Below are 15,410 nucleotides of genomic sequence, written 5' to 3'. Positions count from 1 at the left end.
GCTGGCATCTCTATGTTGCAGCCTGCCTCTCCCCTGCACCCTGGGCCCCACCACAAAACTATTTTTTTTTTTTTTTTTTTAGAAAATAAGGCATTGCTGCCCTGGCTGGGCCTGTGAACCAAAGGATCACAGTTCAATTCCCAGTCAGGGCACATGCCTGGGTTGCAAGCCAGTTCCCAGCAGGGAATGCATGAGAGGCAACCACACATTGATATTTCTCTCCCTCTCTCCTTCCCTTCCCCTCTAAAAGATAAATAAATGAAATCTTTTTTATTTTTTAACTTTTGGGGTTTTTTAAAGATTTTATTTATTTATCTTTAGAGGGGAAGGAGAGAGGGAGAGAAACATCAACGTATGGTTGCCTTTCATGCGCTTCCTGCTGGGAACTGGCCTGCAACCCAGGCATGTGCCATGATTGGGAATTGAACCGTGATCCTCTGGTTCACAGGCCTGTGGTCAATCCACTGAGCTACACCAGCCAGGGCTTAAAATCTTTTTTAAAAAAGTAAAAGAAAGAAAAGAAGGCATTGCATTGATATCTAAGGCATATTACAGAATGGAAAAAGCCAGCTGCAGACAATGTTGATAAATGTAGCCAGCTGTGAAGGAAAACACATCTAATCCCCAAACGCATGTGAGCAAATAGGATGTCTCTGGTAATGGTGCTTTGTCTCTGGAAAAGGGGATTGGGTGGGAGGAGTAGAATGGATACATTTCATCCTTTTGCATTTTATTCCAAGTGCATATGATGGGGAACTCAAATACTGGAAAATTTTTATTATTTGTTTATTTTTAAGATTTTATTTATTTATTTATTTTTAGAGAGGAAGGGAAGGAGAGAAATATTAATGTGTGGTTGCCTCTGTGAGTCCCCTGCTGGGAACTGGCCTGCAACCCAGGCATGTGCTCTGACTGGGAATCAAACCGGGATCGTGTGGTTCGCAGGCCCGGGCTCAATACACTGAGCTACACCAGCCAGGGCCTGGAAAAATTTTAGATTCAGGTAATGGCTAATAAGCTTACTAATCAATGTATATAAAAAGCTGTTGTTTTAGGAACTGAAGGTATGACCCACCCTGACTCCAGGAAAACATAAGCAATTTCACCTTTGTGCCTCAGGAGGACTGCAGGCAATCAAGATAGTATCTGAGCCATTGTATTCCAGGGTGAGACACCCAGTGCCAAGGACACAGATAAAGATTGCTACAGCTTTTATCTGATTAACTTTTCTCCGGAATCATAACGCCTTTACCTACACTTTTGTTCTCCTCATAAAAAGAGTCCGTTTAAAATGAAACTTAAGACTGTCTGTTGGGGTCCAAACCCACTGTCTTCTCGGATTACCAACCATCTGAACAAAGTGACCATAAAGATTTAATCCCTGTCTCTGCTTATTAGGTCTGGTAGGTAACAGGCAGCATGAATGCTGTGTTTTCCAGTTTCACAGACATTATTGATTCAAAAATAGTTTTAAGTCTTAGAGGTTAGATGTGTAGGATTATCAATGGCAATTGCTTCTGGGTAATGGGATTTGAGACTTTCTGCTTCTTTTGTTTTCACTGTACATGCTATTTTTTAAAAATAAATTAAGTAAAAGTTTGCATGGAAAGTGAAAATAAACTAACATTTTTATTTACAGATTTGCCTGAAGCTGCAGTTTTCACTGGGAACAGAACTGGGCTGTCCTGGGCGCCCGAAGAGGGGAAGGGACAGCAGCACAGGAGGGAAGGGTGTGCTCAGGGCTCTGTAGTGTGATTGTGCTTCAGAGTAGGAAAGGTCCCTTCTCAGTGGAATGCAGCCACAGGGACACTTGTCTAGGCCAGAAGAAAGCCTCATGCAAAAAATCGGAAGGAGCCCCTGCTGGGGCAGACACAGATGCCCAGAGCACAAGCAGATGCCCAGAGCACAATGGCCTGGGGACAGGTGCATAGGCTATCCTCTCTAGCCCACTTAGCCACACCCTTGTGGAGTTAACAACCTGCAAAGCTATGTAACAGCCCTGAAGCCTGGAGCAAAGATCAGAAGTTCATGGTTTCCTCAAGGAGCACAGCAGGAAAAAAAAAGGAAGAAAAGAAATGAATGACCACACACAAACAAGATCTCAATTAACTAAGAATTCCCTGGGGAAGAGCTATATCCATGTTCCAGGGTCCAGGGAGGCCACCTGATTGGGGATGAGAGTTGGGGTACAGCTCCAAATCCCTCAGGTTGGGAGAGTTATTCTCCTACATCAGAGAAGCCTACCAATAGCCCCTCCCATGGCTTCAGAGCAGGCTGGTGTTTGCAAGTTCTCACCCCTGGCCCAAAAGAGCAGAAACTAGCTGATCTCCCACCTCTCACTGCTTTGCCACTACTCAGGGCCATGCATGACCAGACACAGTACAAAAGGGGGTACCCTTCCTGAGGAGGCTCACAGGGAGGGGAAATTCCACTCTCTGTAGTAGACAGCTCTCACTGAAGGAACAGTTAATGTAAAAGACATCATTAAAAATAATAACGGGGCATTGTTGCAACAGGCAGTGGTCACATTCTCCCAAAATCACGTCAAAATTACAACTAAATTACAGAATTACCATCATTCAGAACTGCCTGAAATCTGAGTGGCAAGTCCTATAACTAGGGATTTAAAGAAGAAGCCACATGGAGACTTCAAGGAGGGGCAGAGTAGCAGAATAGACTGGTTCTACACCAAAATGTGGTAGGTAAAAATTGGTAAAAACCAGCAGGGATTGAGACTAAGTGAGATGGAGGGCTTTGAGAGGCCCAGGGACCATCACTGGGGCAGCAGCTCGAAAGGCACCAGAGACATACAAGGATGAACTGAACTATCTAACATCAGAATGTGAACTGAAGGGACAATTTTCTCCCAGACAGAAGTGCTGGCACAAGCCATTTTTCCTTTGCTGAGCCCCCCCCCACACACACACACACACAGCCAGCAGGTGGGTGTCACATCTGAGTCTCTATCAGCCAGGCTCACACTGCCATTGGGTATCTTTTGCCATTCCCTGGTGATTCCCTGATACCCTGTGCCAACCAAATTTTAGGCCCACTCAAGCTGTTTCCAGTGGTTTCTCCATACAAATAGTCTGTCTTGGCTATTGCTTCAGACTTTCCTAAAATCTCTCAAACAGCAGCATCTGGCCTTGGCATACCCCATATCTCTAACAAACAGGCCCCAAGCCTGGCACTAGCAACAGCCAACCTTGGATCACATCTTGGCCTTTCTTGAGCACCTCCAAGCCCAGCATGAGTAGCAGCCATCTTCAGATTACTCTATCGTTCATACCAGGTGGCCCCAGGCAGAACGCAGGTGGCAGCTGACCTTGGCCTGCACCTCCAGTGACGCCCCAGAGCCAGTACAACTAGTAGACAGCTTTATACCACATCAAGGCATCACCAACAACCTGCATAAGCAACACACTCAAGGGGCAGACTCAGTGGACACCAGAGCCCTGCTAAAGTAAGTTCTGCTTTGTGGGGTGGGCCCTGGAACAGCTGATACTCCATGGTGTTTGGAGCCATTCCTTGCAGCTGATTGTCCTGGAGGTAAATCGCTTTTATTAACATGCTAACAGCAATCAAGCCTCAGCTACAACAGGAGGGTGTACAGAGCCCACAGGAAGGTGAGAGGCACACCAGGAATGCCAAGGTTGGGTGAATGGGGAGGCTGCGCCACTGGACCCTATAGGATACCTACTACATTAGGCCAGTCTAGCAAGCCATGGAGAGGTAGCAGCTTTACCTAATACATAGAAACAAACACATGGAAGCAACCAAAATGAGGAGACAAACAAACATGTCCCAAGTGAAAGAACAGAACAAAACTGTAGACACAAAAAACCTAAACAAAATGGAGGCAAACAATCTACTAGATGCAGAGTTCAAAATACTGTTTATAAGGATGCTCCATGAACTTAGGAAGACAGTAGATGAACTTAGTGTGAACTTCAACACCATAAAAAAGGACATGGAAACCATAAAAAAGAACCAGTCAGAAATGATGGATATACTAACTGAAATGAAGAATAGTTTGCAGGGCATCAACAGTAGAATAGATAAAGTAGAGAATCAAATCAGTGCTTTGGAATATAAGGAAGCAAAGATATCCCAATCAGAAGAGTAAAAAGAAAAAATCCAAGAAAATGAATAAAGTTAAGGAGCCTCTGGGACAAGTTCAAGTATACCAACATTTGTGTCATGAGAGTGCTGAAAGGAGAGAGAGAAAGAAATTGAGAAGATATTTGGAAAAAATGATGAAAATTTCCCTAACCTGGTGAAAAAAATAGGCATAAAGTTCAGGAAGCACCGAGAGTCCCAAAAAAAGATGAACCCAAAGAGGCCCACAGGAAGACACATCATAACTAAAATGCAAAAGGTTAAAGACAAAGAAAGAATCTTAAAAGCAGCAAGAGAAAAGCAATTAGTTACCTACAAGGGAGCTCCCATAAGACTATCAGCTGATTTCTCAACAGAAACTTTGTGGGCCAGAGGTATTGTCAAGAAATAGTCAAAGTGATGAGAAGAAATGACCTACAACCAAGATTACTCTACCCACCGAAGCTATCAAAAAATATGAACAATAAAATGGCAATAAACATATCAATCAACAAATGAATCTTAAAATAACCCTGCAAAAGTAAAGGAGAAGAAAGAGGAAACAAAGTATAAAATGTAATAAGCATAATGGGAATGATATGAAAAAAATAAAGTCAGAGTGAGGTAAAATTCTGGTTAAGATGGCAGCACATGGCTCGCCTCCTTACACAACCACATCATCAAAATTACAACTAAAATATGGAACAACCATCACTCAGGAACATCACAAATCAAGCTGAATGGAATTCTGACAAGTACAAACTAAAGAAACCACATCCATCTAGACTGGTAAAAAAGGCAGGGGGACAGAACAAGCTGGTTCCACATCCATGCGTGGTGGATAAAATTTCGGGAGGAATATCTCAGGAGCAAGGAGTCCCAGACTCATACCAGGTCCCCCAGCCCAGGGTTCCAGTGCCAGGAAGATAAGTCCCCTAACTTCTGGCTGCAAAAACCAGCAGGGATTAAGTCAGTGGGAGAAACTGCCAGTCTCAAGCAGTTACTCTTACAAAAACCCCACACAGACTTACTCAGATTCACTCCTTCTGAGCTCCAGCACCAGAGTAGTAGTTTGAAAGGCACCAGTGGCATACAGGGAAGAACTGATGTGGCTGGCATCAAGGTAAGAGTTAGGGGACAGCTTTCTCCAAGACAGAAAGGTGGGGTCTCTTTTCTGAAGCCTCTCCCAACAGAGCCACAGAGCCAGCAGGCTCGTGCCATATCTGAGACTCCATCAACCTGACTAACACTGTTTTTTCTGCCCCGGAGATCCCCAGAGATTCTGTTCCACCCAATTTACAGGCCCACCAAAGCTGCTTTTCCATATGAAAGGCTGGTATTGGCTCATGCTTCACAACTTCCTAAATCCTATCAAACAAGCAACAGCCAGCCTCAGTGAGCCTCTAGCCCAGGGGTGTCAAATTCATTTTCACCAGGGGCCCCATTAGCCTTGAGGTTGCCTTCAAAGGGTCGAATGTAATTTTAGAACTGTATAAATGTGACTACTCCTTAACTAGGTGCATGGAGGTTGGCACTACCACCGGGTAGAAACAAGGTGCCAAGCCAGAAAAAACAAGGCGAAGGGCCAGATTCGGCTCTCAGCCTTTGTGTTTGATGCCTGTCCTCTAGCCCCTGTATTTCTTGCTTAGTAGCCCCAGGCCTACACTAGCAGTAGCCACCCAAAATTCATAGCTTGGCTTCTCTTAGGAACCTCTAAGCCCATCACAAGTAGCAGCCATCTCAGATTGCTTTATAGCTCAGTCAGGGTGGCCCTGAGGAAACCACAGATCAGGGCTTCACCATCCAGGAAACCCCAGATCCTGTGCACCCATTGGACAGCTACAGACCACAATCACAGCACAACCAATTTGTCCCCTCACAGCTGATCCTCCACAGAGGGCAGAGGTTAGTGGTCAGTGGTATCAGCCAGTCCTTGCTTGGCCTGAGTAAATCCCTCCCATTGACCTGCCAGATGCAACCAACTACAAGAGGAGAGTGTATTCAGTCCACATGAAGGGCACACCTCTGGTACCCAGCTTCAGTGATAGGGGAGGCTGTGCCACTGGAACATACAGGACACACCTACTACGTAAGGCTGTTACAGAACAGACTCAGGGGTGGGATGCAAATGATATATTATTGCCAAATGGACCCACCCTTGTGCTCCAGGGGTCCCCCATCTTATACTAGGTTTACCTTGCCCGCTGCCAGAGAAAGACACCTCTCAATGCTGGAGATTGGTGAGAAGAAAAGGGATTATTTATTTACAGAGTTATACAAACTTAAGAGTAATGACTTAATTTCTTCATTGAGATTCCAAAGTCCTTTAGAATACCCACAAATGCACAGTCCTTTCTTCCCCCTCTGCCCAGAATGAGGTACCCTATTTCAGAAAAAAGAAATAGAAGTCCATGGCTCTTCTCTACCCAAGCCTCAAGATCCTAAAAAGACCCCACATGGCTGCTGCACCTGGGTTTAAATCCCAGCATCCATCTTCCTTTCTCACACCATTTCTGACTCCTCCCACAGTTGGCCATAGTTGCCAGCATTCCCATGTTTTTCCAGCTTTACTGGGCTGCTGTAGTAAGTCTAGGCAGTTGTGGCCCTGTGGTGTGGAGCCAATCATCTCCAAGCTCTTATGCAGGCTCTGTAACCATGGAGAGTTGCTTTCCAGTTACATACATCATGGGTTGAAGTCACTCCCATCCCCCTGGCTCAAAGCATGGCTACAGCTGTCTAACATATCTATGAAACCAGTTAAAGTTATAGATATGTTAAATGACCATTCTAGAGGTTATTTGCAAAACTGTTGCTATTCAGAACAATTCTCAATGGCCCTGCTCCATGCATCTCATCCTCCAGCTCAGACTTGTGGAGGTGAGGACACTCTCTCTATCTATTTTCTTCTAATGTTTCCTGGATACCCTGAGTTCTGGACCTCATTACAAATCCTTATTTGGAGACCCCCCCCTGGGCTGCACCCTGTTACAAGGCTACACACTAAGACAGGGAGTCATAGCAGCTTTACCTAATATGTAGAAACAAATACAGGGAGACTGTCAAAATGAAGAGATGAAGAAACCTAGCCCAAATGAAAGAACAGCTCAAACTCCCCAAAAAGGTCTAAACAGAATGGAGATAAGCAATCTATCAGATGCAGAGATCAAAGCACTGATTAAAAGGCTGCTCAAGGAACTTAGTGAGGACTTCAACAGGATAAAAAAGATCCAATAAGAAATGAAGGATACATTAATTGAAATAAAGAACAATGTACAGGGAAACAACTGCAGAGTAGATGAAGCCAAGAATCAAATCAATGATTTGGAACATAAAGCAAAAACAACTAATCAGAAAAACAAGAAGAAAATAGAATCCATAAAAACAAGTATAGTATAAGCAGCTTTTGGGACAACTTCAAGTGGTCTAATGTTTGCATCATAGGAGTGCCAGAAAGACAAGAGAAAGGCTCTGGCTGGTGTGGCTCAGTGGGTTGAGCACCAACATATGAATCAAACTGTTGTCAGTTCAATTCCCAGCCAGGGTACATGCCTAGGTTGTGGGCCAGGTCCCCAGTTGGGGGCTGGAGAGAGGCAACCACACATTGAGATTTCTCTCCCTCTCTTCCTCCCTCCCCCACTCTCTAAAAAATAAATAAATAAAATCTTTTAAAAAGAGAGAGAAGAGAAAGAGCAAGAAATTGGAAATCTATTGGAAAATGTAATGAAAGAAGAGGGACTTCCGCCAAGATGGAGGCATAGGTGGATGTACCATACCTTCTCACACAACCAAGTTTAGAGACAACTAAATATTAGCAATAGAAAACACAGCCAGAACACAGAAAATTGAACTTTTCGGAAGTCCGTTAACAACAAATTCTTCAGCCTGACCGGTAAGGGGCGAAACCAGCAGCTGGTGGAGTGGGGTTGCACAGGAAAACTCGGTCAGATGGACTCAGGCGCACAGAACCCAGGCGCAGGGTTGGACCTAGTGAGCGACCGAGCGACTGTGGGGGAAACAGCGAGGGAGCAGGGCTGCGAGTTGACTGTGGTCACGCATTTGTGTGTGGATAGACAAGCAAGGGAGTGGGCGATTGGACCGGAACCCAGCGGGTCCCCTGGCAAGTGGCAGGGAGGGCACCGCCATTTCCCTGCTCTGACCCCACCTCCACATACAGCGTCATAACCCAGTGACTCTGAGTGGCGTGGCCCTGGTGAACCACCTAAGGCACTGCTCCTCACCCAGCTGCGAGAAACAGCAGAGGGGGTCGCCATTTCCCCACTCTGGCCACGCCCCCACATACAGCGTCACAACCCAGCAACCTGGGAGTCCAAGGTGCCGCTCCTCAGACTTAAAGGGCGCGAACAGACCAAAAATGGCTCAAGAAGATCTCAAAGCCCCAGAGCCTATAAATCTAAGTGATGAAGAAATAGCAAAACTCTCAGATGCACAGTTTAAAACACTGGTCATCAGGATCCTCACAGAACTGGTTGATTATAGCCAGAAATTAGATAAATATATGAAGGCGAAACTAATTGAAATGAATGGAATTGCACAGGACACCAATAGCAATGAAAAGGAAGCTGGGACTCAAATTAATGGAGTGGACCAGGAGAAAGCAAATAATGGCCAAACAGAAAAGAGTCAAGAAGCAAGAATTCAAAGAAATGAAGAGAGTCTTAGGAACCTCCAGGACATCTTTCAACACTCCAACCTCCGAATTATAGGGGTACCAGAAGGGGGAAAGGCACAGCCACCAGTGGAAAACTTATTTCAACAAATAATAAAGGAGAATTTCCCCAATCTGGCAAAGGAAATAGACTTCCAGGAAATCCAGGAAGCTCAGAGAGTCCCAAAGAAGTTGGACCCAAGAAGGAACACACCAAGGCACATCATAATTACATTAGCCAAAATTAAAATGAAGGAAGAATCCTAGAAGCAGCAAGAGCTAAGGGGACAGTCACCTACAAAGGAGTCCCCATCAGACTGTCAGCTGATTTCTCAAAAGAGACCTTACAGGCAAGAAGGGGCTGGAAAGAGGTATTCCAAGTCATGAAATCCAAACACCTACAACCAAGATCGCTCTATCCAGCAAAACTTTCATTTAGAATGGAAGGACAGATAAAGTGCTTCTCAGATAAGATCAAATTCAAGGAGTTCATCATCACCAAGCCCTTATTATATGAAATGTTAAAGGGACCTATCTAAGAAAAAGAAGTTAAAGAAACATGAACAGTGAAAGGACAGCAAACTCACAGTTATTAACAACCACACCTAAAACAAAAGCAAACTAAAAGGACAGCTAGATCAGGAGTGGAAACATAGAAATGAAGATCTCAAGGAGGGTTAGCAACAGGAGAGTGGGAGGAGGAGAAGTGGGGAGAAGGTACAGAAAATAAGTAGCATAGACAGTAGATAGAAAATAGATGGGGGGGCAAGAATAGCATGGGAAATATAGAATCTAAAGGACTTGAGACACATGGTCATAAACTAAAGGGGGGTAATGGTGGGGACGGAGGGGTAGGGTGGAGGGGAATGAAGGGGGGAATAGAACAACTGTAATAGCATAATCAATAAAAAAAATTTTTAAAAATGTAATGAAAGAAAACTTCCCTAATTTAGTGAAGGAAATAGACATGCAAGTCCAGGAAGCACAGAGAGTCCCAAACAAGATGGATGCAAAGAGGTCCACTGTAAGACACATCATAATTAAAATGACAAAAGTTATGAATAAACAGAGAATCTTGAAAGAAGCAAGGGAATCTATGTACAGGGGAATTCCCATAAGACTGTCAGCTGATTTCTCAGAAGAAACTTTGCAGGCTATGGATTGGCAAGAAATATTCAAAGTCATGAAAATCAGGGACCTACAGTCAAGATTGCTCTACCTAACAAAGATACCATTTAGAATCAAAGGACAGATGAGGAGCTTTCCAGGTAAAAAACCTAAAGAAGTTCATCATCACCAAACCATTATTATATGAATTGTTAAAGGTTCTTATTTACTAAAAAGATCAAAACTATGAACAATAAGCCCTGGCTGGCATAGCTCAGTGGATTGAGTGCGGGCCTGCGAACCAGACGATCGCAGTTCGATTCCCCATCAGGGCACATGCCTGGGTTGCAGGCCAGTTCCCAGCAGGGGCCAGTTCCCAGCAGGGGGTGCACCAGAAGCAACCATACATTGATATTTCTCCCCTTCTCTCCTTCTCTTCTAAAGATAAATAAAATTTAAAAAATTTTTAACAACAGATTTATAAAAAAACTATAAACAATAAAATGGCAATTAATACATATCTATAAACAATTAAATTTTTTAAAAAAGACTAAGCAAACAAGAACAGAGACAGAATTATGAATACAGAGAGTGTTTCAATGGTTACCAGATGGGAGGGTGTTTAGTGGACAGGGTGAAGAAGTGAGGAGATTAAGAAGTACAAATAGACAGTAACAGAATAGCTATGGGGATGTAAAGTGCAGTATAGGAAATGGAGTAACCAAAGAACTTATATGCATGACCCATGGACATGAACAGTGGTATAGGGGTTGCCTGAGAAAGTGGGGGTGCTGAGTGGAGGGAAACAGAGTGGGAAAAATTGGGACAACTGTAATAGCATAATCAATAAAATATAAAGAAAATAATAAAATTAGGTATCAATGACTTAAAAAAAAAAAGAATGGGCTAATTTCCCTACCAAAACAGAATCTACCAAATTAAGTTACAAAACAAAATCTAGCAACATCTAAAAATGACCAAGGCTAAAATAAGAGTATTTACCAGACAAAGTGACAAATGACATATATCCAGACATGAACAAGCATTAAATCTTGCACAACAGGAAATGTTTCTTTCTATCTCACTCTGTGAGAAGATAGGCACCAAGTATCACAGCAGCCAGATACATGAAATGAAATCTCTCAGAAATGCAAGTTCTTTATTTAAAAGATAATAATAATGGAAACCTTTAATATTCTTTCAGAATTCTGACAAATCAAGTTGACAAAAAGTAAAGACGGCATTTGAATAATACAAGGAACTTAAGTCAACATTCATTTCTTGTGTGATAGAACATTCACAAAAGGAAAATTATTTAGCTCTGAGTGGTGTAGCTCAGTGGGTTGGGCATCATCCTATAAACCATAGGGTTGCTGGTTTGATTTCTGGTCAAGGGACATGCCTGAGTTGTGGGCCAGGGCCCAATTGGTGGCCTGCTAGAGGCAACTGATCAATGTTTCTGTCACACGTCAATGTTTCTCTCCCTTTCTTTCTCCCTCCCTTCCCCTCTCTCTAAAAATAAATAAATGAAATCTTAAAGAAAACCAACAACAAAAAAGGACAATTATTTACTGGCTGTGGGGGCAACTTTCCTCGCATGTCCCCCCTTGTGCCATGAATGAGAGTAAATATGCCTGAGACATGATGTGATCTGCTTGGGGAGGAGAGGTGGCCAGTTTCTCAGGGGAAAAGGGGTTGAGCCCCTTCCTCCAAGGCCTTTTATTGGGTTGTAGTACAACAGTAATACAGTTCGGCAAGGATCAAACAGTAGATAACATTTCAAAGAAATCTGAGGGCTTAGTCTGAGTCAGAGTCTGTCAGGAAGAGTTTTAGGGTTTCTTGCTTGAACCCTTAACATATGAATGGAAGCACTCTTAGCAGAACAGATTTCCCAGGTTTATCAGGAAGTCTTTGTGATGCCAGATTTTACCCCAGGACACGCTCTAGCAAAGCAAGGAACTGCACCTCTCCCCAACAGGTATTCGGGCTTAAGGGGATTAGAGCCAGGAAGCACTTCTCCCAGAGGACAGGGGGATTTGGGATTTGTCAAAGCTGGGGGGCGAGAGTCCATTGCTCCCTCTTTGTCGCAGCCTCCCAAATCCTTCCATGATGGCCTCCTAAGTGGTTGTGTCTGGCCTAGATTGCCCCTCCTCTAAGGGGTCTTATGTATTCATCAAGGACTTCCGATCATGCTTTGGGGGCAGGGAGGAAACTGAGGCAGCATTTGCTACCAGAGACAAGCTTTGTCTCCTGAGACTGGCATTCCAGAGGTCACTGACTCCTCCGTAGCCACAAGGGGTAGAGTTACAATTCCTAGAACCAGGTAGAACGGTCCAGAACAAGAGGCCACTGAGACATCCTTAATAAATCCCCAAATCTTTTTTTTTTTTTGGTCACAATCAAATAACTTTCAGGAAACTTATAAAAATTACCAAAAACAAAAACATAGAAATCAGGAAAACTCCTAACTCACCCTTAGATCAAAAAGCAATTATGCATTATCTAGTAATAAAAATTACACTTAGATAGGACTTGTATTCAAGTAATTTGTAGTCTTTTTTTCTTTCTTTTTTTTAATGTTTATGATTATTATCCATTTTATTGATTCAGGATTAGTAATGAAGACACTGCCACTAGTAACAACAAAACAAGATGGCTTTTTTTTCTGGAATCATTTTCAAAGAGAACAGAATATGTAATATCTGATAAAGTTAAAATTGTGGAAACACACCTAGAAAAATTACCATATAGTTGAGTGCTTGCTTGCCATGTTCTTTCATAATTTCTCATCCATATTTGTTTCAGCCTCTTCTCCTTCAGTGGATTTTCACTTTCAGTTAGCTGATTGGTAGATTTTGAATTTGTAGTCTTAATTCTTCTATTTTTTGTAAAAAGACTGAAAAAACATGCACTGCACGATTCAATTTAAGAAAACACTATAAGTCAAGAAAAAGGTAGGAAAAGGGGATTTAATATAAATGAGAGATAAAAATAAACAAAAAATAGGTGAAAGAATAAATTTTGTTTAAAAAATCAAATAAGCCAACACCTGGCAAGTCAAATTCAGAAAGAGCAAAGAAAATTGCCATTATTGGTAATGTTATACATCACAGCCACCAAAAAAAAAAAAAGACTGAAAAGATTAGATGGAGTGCAAATCCATAGGAACCAAATTCAAAATCTGAAAGAAATGGATAACTTCCTAGTAAATTCTGGACTTCCACAAAACCCTACCATAATGTAAAAGTGGGATCTAAATATTTCAATCTCCTAAAAAAAAATGCTGGGCTGCATTACTGCAAGATTAATGAAAACCAGTATTTTTTCATCTTCCCATGATTTGGCATCAAGCTAGTACATCCAAGACACAAAGGTGGTGCTGCCCATCTTCAGGCAGACAGCTGTTGTGCTTGCGAAGAAGGGGTAGGAAGAAAAGGAAGTGAGCCAGGCTCTATAGGAATTGGTCCCCAGGACAAACTGATGTAGATGTGATGGCTATCTCCTCCACTGGAAAGTTTCACACTGAGTCTTGTCTTGAAAAGGTTTTTTTATTTGTTTGTTTATATTTATTTCTAGATAGAGGGGGAAGGGAAGAAGAGAGGGAGAGAAACATCAATGTGTGGTTGCCTCTTGTGTGCCTGCTGCTGAGGACCTGGCCTGCAACCCAAGCATGTGCCCTGACTGGGAATTGAACTGGTAACCCCATGGTTCACAGGCCCATGCTCAATCCACTGAGCCACACTAGCCGGGACTTTTGTTGAGTCTTTGCAAAGTAAATAAATGCTCTCAATTGAGTAACTCCCAAGTAGGTGGTCACTTCCAAATCCCCTTCTACTCCTACACCCCAGCACTAGTTTTGGACCACCCACATTTGAGGATGGGAACTGGTGCCCATGGACAACTGGATTAATCCAATGGCAGGGCATCTTATTAATGGGACTTTATATGACTAAAATTTACTTTAACAGTAAAAGAGAACAGACCAAAGAAATAACATCAGAAGATATTAGAAATGTAATTATGTTAGATTTTAAAAGGTTCCTAGTGTTGATGGTTTTAACACTATCTAAAGATAATTCCAATGTTATTTAGAATGTAAAATAGGAAAGTACAGTTACCGAACAGAGGTCCAAGGTGGGGGGCAATATTTGGCCAACCCAGGGACACCAAAAACTGCTACAGAACAACAGGGGCCCCTCCCAAGGACGGAATACTAATATCTACTGGGCTCTTCTGTCCACTGCCAATTGGAAAGACATCTCTCAATGCCAGAGATTTGTGAAAAGGAAACAAAATGTTTATTTAATGCTATTCAGGCCTAATGCCTCCACTAAAATATCAAAGTCCTTTAGAGTATACACCTACATGCACACATCCGTTTTTCCAGGCCACTGGTATCATCAGCTGTGTTGACCGTCAGGCAGGATCTCTAATTAATCCAAAGTCATGTGGCACCTTCCACTAGCAAGAGTTCTTTGTACCAAGTTCCAGTCAAAGTCTCTCCTACTTTCCAGGCCACGTGGCCAAAGGGGGCATCCCAAAGCCACGTGGGTCTCTTCTACCAAAGCTGCAAGGGTCAGCAGTCTGACCAAAAGTGCATGTCTTTCTTCTTCACCTGGCCACAGGCTTCTCCATTCTGGCAAAGCTGTGTGGTTTTCCCTTTCGCCTGGCTGCAGGGGTCTGCACTCTGGCCAAAACCACATGGTTCTCCCTTTCATGGCTGCCACGTCTGTGTTTAAATCTTCACACCCATCCTCCTTTGCAGCCCCATTTCCAACTCCTCCTACTATCAGTTACACCTGCTAGGACTCTCATACCCCCCAGCTTTACTGGGCTGCCATCATTAGTCTGGGCAGATATGGCCCCATGGCATGGAGCCAATCAATTCTAAGCTCTCACACAGGCACTGTAACCTGGGGGACCTACCCCTAGTTACATCTTGGGGGAAGTGACTTCATCCCCCTAGCTCCAAGCCTGGCCACAGCCATTTAACATATCCAAGTGATCCACCAAAGGCTATAGATATGTTAAATGACCATGCCATGGATTAGCTGCAAGGCTGTGGCTGTACAAAACAGCCCTGCATGTTCCTGCTCCATGTGTCCCTTCTCCCAACTCACACCTGTGGGAGGGAGGGGTAAAGACATCTTATATGTCTCTCCAATATTCCTATACACTCTGAGTTCTGGACATCATTCCAAATCTTTTTGTGTCCTCCCCCGGCTGCACCCTGTATCAGTACTACAAGTCATAGACAGAATAACAAAACATGCCATAGCACAAAAAAGAAAACTACTGATAATTTTATTGTGAACATAGACACAAAAATGTAAAGGAGAATATTAGCAAATTGAAACCAGTAGTACATCAAAAGATCAATGTTTCTCTCTTTCTGTGTCTCTTTCTATCTTCCTCTCTCTCTTAAATCAATAAATATATCCTCATTCTCTTTCCAGCTGGTGCCAAGCCATGGACATATCTCTGGACAACTGGCAGAAGCTTCTCAACACTGGGGCCAAGAGAAAGCCCTACCTCAAGA

The 15,410-nt window shown here is 43.1% G+C and overlaps 1 protein-coding gene across 1 annotated transcript in view; it reads left to right on the top strand.

Annotated features, from left to right (window-relative positions):
- Nucleotides 1–1,880, top strand: part of PIGL (phosphatidylinositol glycan anchor biosynthesis class L) — a 73,073-nt gene extending 71,193 nt beyond the window's left edge. The window contains exon 9 of the mRNA XM_053665693.1: nt 1,640–1,880. The gene's annotated coding sequence lies outside the window, so the exon portion shown is untranslated. The remainder of the gene's footprint in view (nt 1–1,639) is intronic.
- Nucleotides 1,881–15,410: the final 13,530 nt, after the last annotated feature.

Source organism: Artibeus jamaicensis, unplaced genomic scaffold (assembly GCF_021234435.1).
Source record: "Artibeus jamaicensis isolate MK-2021 breed Jamaican fruit bat unplaced genomic scaffold, CSHL_Jam_final contig_419, whole genome shotgun sequence".
In the NCBI taxonomy this organism is placed as follows: Eukaryota; Metazoa; Chordata; class Mammalia; order Chiroptera; family Phyllostomidae; genus Artibeus; species Artibeus jamaicensis.
The sequence above is the reverse complement of the archived record's forward strand: the minus strand, read 5'-3'. Positions and strand labels throughout refer to the sequence as shown.